This window comes from Neofelis nebulosa, chromosome 4, assembly GCF_028018385.1.
Source record: "Neofelis nebulosa isolate mNeoNeb1 chromosome 4, mNeoNeb1.pri, whole genome shotgun sequence".
Taxonomy (NCBI): domain Eukaryota; kingdom Metazoa; phylum Chordata; class Mammalia; order Carnivora; family Felidae; genus Neofelis; species Neofelis nebulosa.
The window spans coordinates 7599994-7608921 of record NC_080785.1 but is presented as its reverse complement, the minus strand read 5'-3'; the positions used below and the strand labels follow the sequence as shown (position 1 = coordinate 7608921).

The following is an 8928-nucleotide window of genomic DNA, read 5'->3' as shown; positions in this document are numbered from 1 at the left end:
TTATCTAAGTATCTTGTATTTTATCTATCTTAGTCACATGAGTCTTAGGAAGGAAGTAACCCCAAACTCTTTTCTTTCTAGGGTTATTATATTACTCTGGGCTGGCCCCATTGCTGTATTGGCCATTCATTACTGCTTTGCAGGTATTATTATCTGGTTAGGAACCCTCTAGAAATGAGATACATATATCATCAAGACTGATGGGGGGGGGGGTGCCTGGGTGACCCAGTCAGTTGAGACTCTGACTCCGGATTGCGCTCATGATGTCACCGTCATGATCCTACAGTTCATGAGTTTGAGCCCCGCATGGGACTCTGAGATGGTCGTGAGGATTCTCTGTCTCCCTCTCTCTCTGCCCCTTCCCTGCTCACACTCTCTCTGTGTCTCAAAAATAAATAAACACCAAAGGGCGGGGGGGGGGGGGGGAACCTGACGGGATTGTGCAGTCCCCTAACCTGTGGAATGAGATTTTCCTAGGGTCAGAGAAATTGACTCTGTTCTCGAGTTTCTTAGTTTCCATGTTCACACTTATTCCACCACCAATTACTTACATCCCCTAAACTCGGTCTTATTTTATTATCTAACTATCTTTGAATTTTTTTTTTTTAACGTTTATTCATCTTTGAGAGAGGATGAGCTGGGAAGGGGCAGAGAGAGGGAGACACAGAATCTGAAGCACGCTCCAGGCTCTGAGCTGTCAGCACGGAGCCCGATGCGATGCGGGGCTCAAACCCACAAACAACAAGATCATGACCTGAGCCCCTGAGCTACCCAGGGGCACCTACCTATCTTTGTATTCTAATGCAATGTTTCCATTGATTGGGACACCACAGCAATTGGTTTCTTGGTTTTGTTGCCATTGTTTCTTTGTCAGTTTTTCATTGTGGGGTAGCAGAGGGATTTCTTGGAAAAGAAAGGTAATTCTGGCCCTGCAAGTGGTGAGCTCTGTGGTTGGCCTTGAGCTACTCGCATGTTCTCTCAGAACCTCAGTTGCTTCATTTGTGAAATGGTAATGTCTGCCATACTAACCTAACTGGGTTGTAAAGAATATTGTGAAATAACGATATGAAATAAACGATACGAAATATTTTGCACCTTATAAAATACAATGCAAACATAGGGGTTTTCTTTAGCAAATATAGACCATTGGCTGTGGCCAATAGACTGTTGTTCTCTTGCAATACCACTTATTATCATTATTCTTCAGATTTGACAGTCCTGTGTTCATTGCTGGTGTATGATCAGAGCATCATCAATTGGCTTGAACGATCCACTGTAAGTAAGGTGGTTCTCCTAAGTGTATATCCATTCCCGAGGAAACAATGAGGTGTACAGGAAAGGGCGTGGGATCTAGATTGAGAACACCCACTGGGAGCCCTTGGTCTCTCTAAGTCCTAGGGTGCTGCTCTTAACCTGGCCTTACCTCCCAGTGGAGTCACCTTGAGACTACACAAGACCGTACTCACGGAAGCGCTAGGGAAATCCAATGTCCTCTCAAGGTACCTTGGATTGCCTCTACCTATGAGGACAAACCAAATCGTTTCCTTTATAGGATACACATTTGTGGCCGTCACACGGTACTATGCCTGGTTTCTGTTGCTGTTAGGAATTACACTACCATCCGGTAAAGGTGAAAGGCGGACCAGTGTTATGACTCCTACTGTCAGATGAGGGGGCAGCTGAATGGCTTTCTGAAGGTCACACAAGAACGCAGGGGCAGAACCACGATGAGAAAGTGGCTCTGAGGCCCCACCTGGATGTCCCACAGTATACTCTGCCCTTCTCCACCTTCTGTTTTCAGACTCTTGGGCTTGGTTTTCCTTCTTCCAAAATGTTTTCTCCTTGAAAATGTTCACATCTCTGTCTTCAAAACTTTGCGGGATTGTCAACTCTGAAATGTCTCCAATTCTCCAATGTTGTCTATTAAGTGTTGTTGTATCATCAAATATTAGTCTCACATTCTATTGATATTCAAAACATTTTATAATCCTTACATATCTTCAAAGATGTTTCCTTTGGGTTGGTTTTGTGGGGTTTTGTTTTTGGTTTTTTTTGCAAATGACATAAAGAATATAGAAATTAAATAAATAAGGGGCACCTGGGTGGCTCAGCTGGTTAAGTGTCTGCCTTTGACTCAAGTCATGGTTCACAGTTCAAGCCCCACATCAGTCTTCTCAGCACAGAGGCCACTTCAGATCCTCCGTTCCTCTCTTTCTCCCCCTCCCCTGTTCTCTTTCAAAATCAATAATTAAACTTTAAAAAAAAAAAAAAGAAATTATATAAATTAAACAAAACTCCATTCCATTAAAAGGTGGGGGAGGGTCGCCTGGGTGGCTCAGCGGGTCAAGCCTCAGACTCTTGATTTTGGCTCCGGTCATGATCTCAAGGTTCCTGGGATCGAGCCCCATATTCCACTCTGCACTGACAGCACAGAGCCTGCTTGGGATTCTCTCTCTCCCACCCTCTCCCCCCACCTCTAAATAAATAAACATTTATTTTAAGTGGGAAAAATAAAAGCCTTATTCAACCCACCCCCATTTCCTTTCCTTGATCTCTTAGCATACATACTATATTTATCATCTCTCTTTTATTTTGGGGGGTAAGCAGATGGTCCGTGTTGGCTTCCCTAAGTTCATCATTAGCTCCTGAAGGTTGAGGTAATGGAGTATATTTTAAAACGCGTGTGTTGCTGTTATTTGGTTGGCTTTTTCTTTTGTTTTGTTCTTTTTTTTTTTTTTTTTTTTTTGTATTCCCAGCTCTTATCTCAATGATACAAACATGGTAAGACTACTTGGTAGTGTTGATTTGAAAATTTTTTAAGTAGAAACAGACACCTTTTAAAAAAAAAAAAAAAAGACTAGTCAAGTGCAGTAGTGAGAAGGGGGGAAAGAGTAGAACAAGGAGTTCGATCTGTAACTGACTGTGAACAATCAATTGAGATAACTCACTACCTTCGGACCAGCCAACAAACCACGCTTCTGCTTCCAGTATTTAAAGCCCAAGTACGTACTCATTTTTAGCTTGTGGCGACACTTCAGTTACTGTTTATAAACAACTGTATTCACAGGACACAACTGTACGCATCCTCTAAGAACTCCTCAGTGCATCCATTTACCAGGAGATACCGTAAATGTATTTAACAACCGGAATCAGAAGCACTGCTGAGCATCCTGGGAAAGAGAATGCAAAATTAGCATCTCGCCACTAGGGCGTCTCTTTTCAAGTCCTGTTTGTCTGGAGTGGATCCAGGCGCAGGGTCTGGGCGAGCTGCCCAATCAGCGCTGACCTCCTTTGTTTACCGCGTGTGACCAGGGGGACCTGTGAGGTCCGGAGGCGACTCCGAGGCGGAGCACACGAAGTCCTGTGCTTCCCTGCCTCTGTGACCCCAGCAGAGCTCCGCATCCTGGAAGAGGCCGCCCTTCCATCTTTGCAGAGTCTGCCCCCTTCCGAAGGGCAGAGATGCCTCCCCCGTCTCCCCAAGATCGCCGTCCTCCTCCTTAAACCCCGACTGATGGAAAACAGAAACCAGTACAGGAACGGGAGGAGGAGGCATCTGAAACACCCCCAAACCTTGGATGCTGCTTAGGACTTCAGAATTCAAAAGGCAGAAGCCAAGATGACCAGGGGAAGCAAGCGGAACAGATTTCGGTAAAAGTGTCAGAGAGGCAAACCTCAGAAAGACCCAGAGTTCGCCCTCAGGGCAAAGAACAGCGAGAGGACAGTAGGGATGAACCTGGAGAGACAAGGATGGGAATATTCTGGAACAGGACGTAGAGGCCCCCAGAGCTCACAGCTCCGTTTTGCTCCCTGGGAAGGGCAGACCCAACTACAAGGGAGCAGACCCGAGGGGGTGGGGGGTGGGGGGAACAGGGCGGGCAGGAAGCTGCCCCTCCCCACCTTGGCCAGAGAAGACGTGCCCCTGGGTACCCCCAAGCTGATGTGAAAGGAGAATCGCCATCTGATTCCTTTTGGTGCCAAGCACAATGCCTGGCAGGTAGCAGGTGCTCAGTAAACGTGTTGAGTGAATATGTGAGATTAAGGAAAATGAACAACCTCGGAAAACTAGACATAGGGAAATGTCTCCCTTTTCGGGAGGAGAAAAGTGAGAGCAAGAGTTTCATAAATTACCTTCTCTAAATTGCTGTCGCTTTCTAGCAACATTCTGGTATGGATTATGAAGGAGGTGGATATGACAGCGGGAGCCAGCTTGAAATTAACAAGGGAAAAAAACCAAACACCGAACAGAATAGTTACTTTCTGTTTTTTCAGTGTCACTGGTGTCTGCCTCGGTTGATTACATCCCTTCTTCTGCCTGGGTGTGGGTTGGGTCCAGTGGGCTGGAAGCCATTCAACAACCTGGAGCAGAGGCTGCTGAGGGGGGTTGATGCCATCCTGGGAGAGGCGCGCTGGTGTTACGTGCCATGGTGTTGTTCGTTGGCCAGACCCGGTCTGAGCTGAAGATGGCCCTAGATTGATGGCACAATAGGTGATATGTTGTGAGAATCCAGAAGGCACTAGAGATTTACAGCTTGGGCTCATCTCACCTCACCTCGGGTCCTAGATTTCACTATCCACTAGCTGTGCGTCTTTGGACAAGTTGTTTACCCAGCTTGAGCCTCAGTTTCTCACCTAAAGTGGGCATAATCAGAGTATCCATTTTTAGCAGGTTGGGGGGACTAAATGTGAGGCCATGTAGAGAGTTGTTCAGCCTGGCTCATTAAAGAGCCCTATAAGGAAGTTAGCTCTTGGGGCACCTGGGTGGCTCAGTCTATTAAGTGCCCGGCTCTTGACTTCAGCTCAGTTCATGTTCCCATCCCTCACTGGACTCTGTGCTGACAGTGCAGAGCCTGCTCGGGATTCTCCCTCTCCTCTTTCTCTGCCCTTGCCCCACTTGCTGCCCCAGGGGTGGCAGGCTGGGTCTAGAGCAGTAAGTGTAATACGATTCCAAGCCCAGCCTGGTCCCCAACACCCACCAACCTCCCTGCTCGCCCTCTCTCAAAATAAATAAATAAACTTAAAAAAAATATTTTTTTTTCTTTAAAGTTAGCCCTCAAGGTTCAGAAACATTTTCCCTGGCTCAACAGACACAGACTAACAAGAAACTAACAGATACAAACTAACAATATAATTGATACAGATCAACAGAGCTGAAGTTCCCCTTTTCAGTTAAGAATTTTTTTTTTAATCTGAGCAGATGCCAGATAAGAGACTCTCACAGAGTAAAAATACAAATACCAGCTTAGTTACACAGAAGCTGGCTGTCGTCGACCCTCTGAGATGCGCTCAGGTCAGGTGGCGCCCAGAGCCCAGGGGACAGTTTTTAAAAAGACAGTGGCAAACCAGAGTGTCCTCAGGGGAAGGTGACTGACGTAATGGTAATTTCCACTTCCTCCCACTCTGACTTCACAAAAATGCTTTCAACTTAACGGCTCAAAGAGCCCCACGTGAGTTACCCACACCACCCAGCAATTCCACGCTTAGGTAGGGACCCCAAAGACTTGCAAGCAGGCGCTCAAACAAATCCATGCACACGCGTGTTCACAGCAGCATTTCTCACCGTAGCCCAAACCCGGAAATGCTCTGGAGTGTCCCGCAAAGCGTGAACGGGTCACCCAAAGGTGCTCTCTGCCTACAATGGAAAATCATTTGGCCATGAGAAGGGATGAAATACTGCTACGTGCAGCCACATGGATGAACCTTGAACACGTCATTGCTACGTGGAAGGAGCCACACGCACAAGGTCACCCTAGTGGATGAGTCCAGCTGGGAGCTGTCCAGCATCAGTGACCCCACAGAGACAGAAGGCAGACCGGTGGTTGGTAGGGGTGATTGCCTAAAGGGCACCGGGTTCCCTTTGCAGGTGATTAACACCCGTTAGAACTAGATGGAGGTGGGCTGCACAGCGCTGTGATTGGACCAAATGCCACTGATATGTACAATTAAGATGGTGAATTTTATGTTCTGCGAATTCTTTTTAATATAATTTATTGTCCAATTGGCTTCCATGCAACCCCCAGTGCTCATCCCAACAAGTGCCCTCTTCAATGCTCATCACCCATTTTCCCTCTCCCCACCCCCTGAAGTCTTTGTTTGTTTTTTTTCTTTTTTTTCAATATATGAAATTTATTGTCCAATTGGCTTCCATGCAACCCCCAGTGCTCATCCCAACAAGTGACCTCCTCAATGCCCATCACCCATTTTCCCTCTCCCCACCCCCTGAAGTCTTTTTTTGTTTGTTTGTTTTTTCTTTTCTTTTTTTTCAGTATATGAAATTTATTGTCAAATTGGTTTCCATGCAACACCCAGTGCTCATCCCAACAAGTGCCCTCCTCAATGCCCATCACCCATTTTCCCTCTCCCCACCCCCTGAAGTCTTTTTTTGTTTGTTTGTTTTTTCTTTTTTTTCAATATATGAAATTTATTGTCAAATTGGTTTCCATACAACACCCAGTGCTCATCCCAAAAGGTGCCCTCCTCAATACCCATCACCCACCCTCCTCTCCTTCCCATCCCCCATCAACCCTGAGTTTGTTCTCAGTTGTTTGTTTGTTTTGAGCATGAGCAAGAGGGGGAGGGGCAGAGAGAGAGGGAGAGAGACAGAATCCCCGAGCAGGCTCTGTGCTCACAGCGCAGAGCCTGACTCGGGGCTTGATCTCACTATGAGATCATGACCTGAGCCGAAACCAAGAGCCAGACGTTCCACCGGTCGAGCCACCCAGGAACGCTTGTCCTGTGAGTTCTACCTCAAGTTCCAAAAATATTTTCAACTAATCACACCCATTACGTTTGGTCCTCATGACAATCCGTAAAGGCATAGGATTGGTGATGTTTTTTCTAGTCGTATGGCTGAGACAAATGAGGCTGGGAGTAGTGTGGGGGTTCGCCATTAGTAACCAGCTGGGTGGTGGCAGGCTGGGTCCGAAGCAGTGAGTGTAATACGATTCCAGGCCCAGCCTGGTCCCCAGCACCCACCAACCTCCCTGCTTCTCTGTTGCAGGCGTGTGGAGATGTGCCCGCCTCCCACCCTGCCTGCTGGCCCAGAGCCCTCCCCTGGAGGGCCACACATCCTGTGTCCAGACAGCCCCGCAGAAGGCCGAGGGGACTGTGGGGCCGTCCGTCAGGTCTGTCCTCCCTTGACCCTTCACCTTGTGGCCTGGTCAGCCCCACAGGGTGAGAAACACTGTGCGGTCAGGGCAGGCCCCTCCTTCCTTCGCAGGAGGCCCCATCCGTGGGCTGGACCAGGGAGGGCCCCCGCCTGTAGGGGCAGGTCCGTGTGGGTGACACAGAGATGCATCTCAATGTTATCTTACTTTTTTAGATGGCCAGCTGCCCTTGGCCTCCTCCTATGTTACTTCCCTGGACTGCAAGGGAGTGAGGGAACAACAACAAAACTGGAAGGAATGACAGTTAAAATACTATATGAGAAACTGGTGTAGACAGAAGTCTTTTTCTTACGACCCACCGGCATCCACCGGGAGAGCTGGCTGGAAATCAAACGTCTCTCCTCTTAAGCCCTGTCCTGCCTTTGAATCGTGAAGATAAAGCCAACAGCAACAACAAAATGAGATAAAGAGACACCCCCCGCGGGGCTTCCCTGGCCCCATGGGGGTCCGTCTGACTTTGGCACCCAGTTGACAGACCCTTTCGGGCCCAGTGGAGTGGCCCCCTGGGACAGGGCCCTGCATAGTCACACCAGGGATACTGGCTGTTTCCCTGGCTTGGGGGTTATAACAAAGCACCACAGGCTGGGGGAGGCTTAGACAACAAGGCACATACTTCTCACCGTTCTGGAAGCCAGAAGTCCAAGATCAAGGTGCCCATGGGTTCCGTTCTCCGAGAGGACTCTCTTCCTGGCTTGTCAACGGGCCACCTTCCCCCTGGGTCCCCACACAAGGGAGAGAGAAGGCTGTCTTTTCCTCTTCTTGTGAGGACACCAATCCCATCATGGGGCCCCCACCCCCGTGACCTCATCTCAACCTACGTGCCTCCCAGAGTCCCAACTGCCCAAATGCCATCCCACTGGGGACTAGGGCTTCAACGTACAGATGTCAGGGGGACACAAATGTTGGGTCCACGGCCCCGGTTCCTGCTGGGCTTTGCTTTTTCTCAACGCATCACTGCATGGGCTGCAGTGGTCCCAGTAGTGAGGGTGGACCCAACTGGCCGCTCCCCACCGAGGCTCCCAGGGTGCAGTTCACAGTAGGTCCTGGAGCCCCATGTCCTGGCAGTCGTGGCATCATGGACGCAAACCTGGGGGCCCCTGTTCCCCAAGAATCTGTGTCCATGGCTTAGCAGGTTTCCTCTTAATCCTTCAAAGATAAAGGGCCTGCCTCCACCCCTCTCCCCACAGTCCGACGCAGGTGCTGCCGCCTGCCAATGCGGGGTCACCAGTGGGCATGGGGACAGGAACCTTCAGTAGCTCTGGGGGGCTTTCTGGTGTCCCCCAGGCCCCCATACACCCATTCCATCCGAGGCATCATTTCCTAACTCACAGGGGAGTTAAAAGCCTAAAAAAAAAAATCCCTCCTGACTCCTCTGGAATTTCAATGGACCGCCTCCTCCCTATGGCCCCCACTCCAGAATTTTCTCCTCGGGTTTCATCCTTCTTTCCATAAGGAGGCCCTCTCCTTGGTCCCCACATCCGTCTTCCTTAGAAACAGAGCCTCAAAGGGCCGGAGAGAAGGGCCCCCTGGCAGGTGCCAGTCTACATGACTGGATCCCCCCTCCTCCCCGGAGAGGCTCAGGGGACGCTGCCCTCACCCCAGCCCAGCCCAGCCTGTGCCACGTTGCCCTTCCTCGGGAACATTTTCTCAAAGCACTTCTAGGGGCGCCTTGGTGGCTCAGTCGGTTATGATCTCACAGTTGATGAGTTCGAGCCACACACTGGGCCCTGTGCTGACAGCTCAGAGAGCCTGGAGGCTACTTTGG

General features: G+C 49.3%; 2 long non-coding RNA genes across 2 annotated transcripts; one reads left to right on the top strand and one right to left on the bottom strand.

Moving 5' to 3' along the window:
- Positions 1 to 4242: 4242 nt before the first annotated feature.
- LOC131508793 (uncharacterized) lies at positions 4243 to 5310 on the bottom strand. The gene is made up of 2 exons (XR_009260151.1): positions 5236 to 5310; positions 4243 to 4466 (listed from the first exon to the last, which is right to left on the bottom strand). It is a non-coding gene; the product is annotated as an uncharacterized LOC131508793 (long non-coding RNA).
- A 1599-nt stretch (positions 5311 to 6909) lies between these two features.
- On the top strand, positions 6910 to 7431 carry LOC131508792 (uncharacterized). Its single transcript, XR_009260150.1, has 2 exons — positions 6910 to 7121; positions 7319 to 7431. It is a non-coding gene; the product is annotated as an uncharacterized LOC131508792 (long non-coding RNA).
- Positions 7432 to 8928: the final 1497 nt, after the last annotated feature.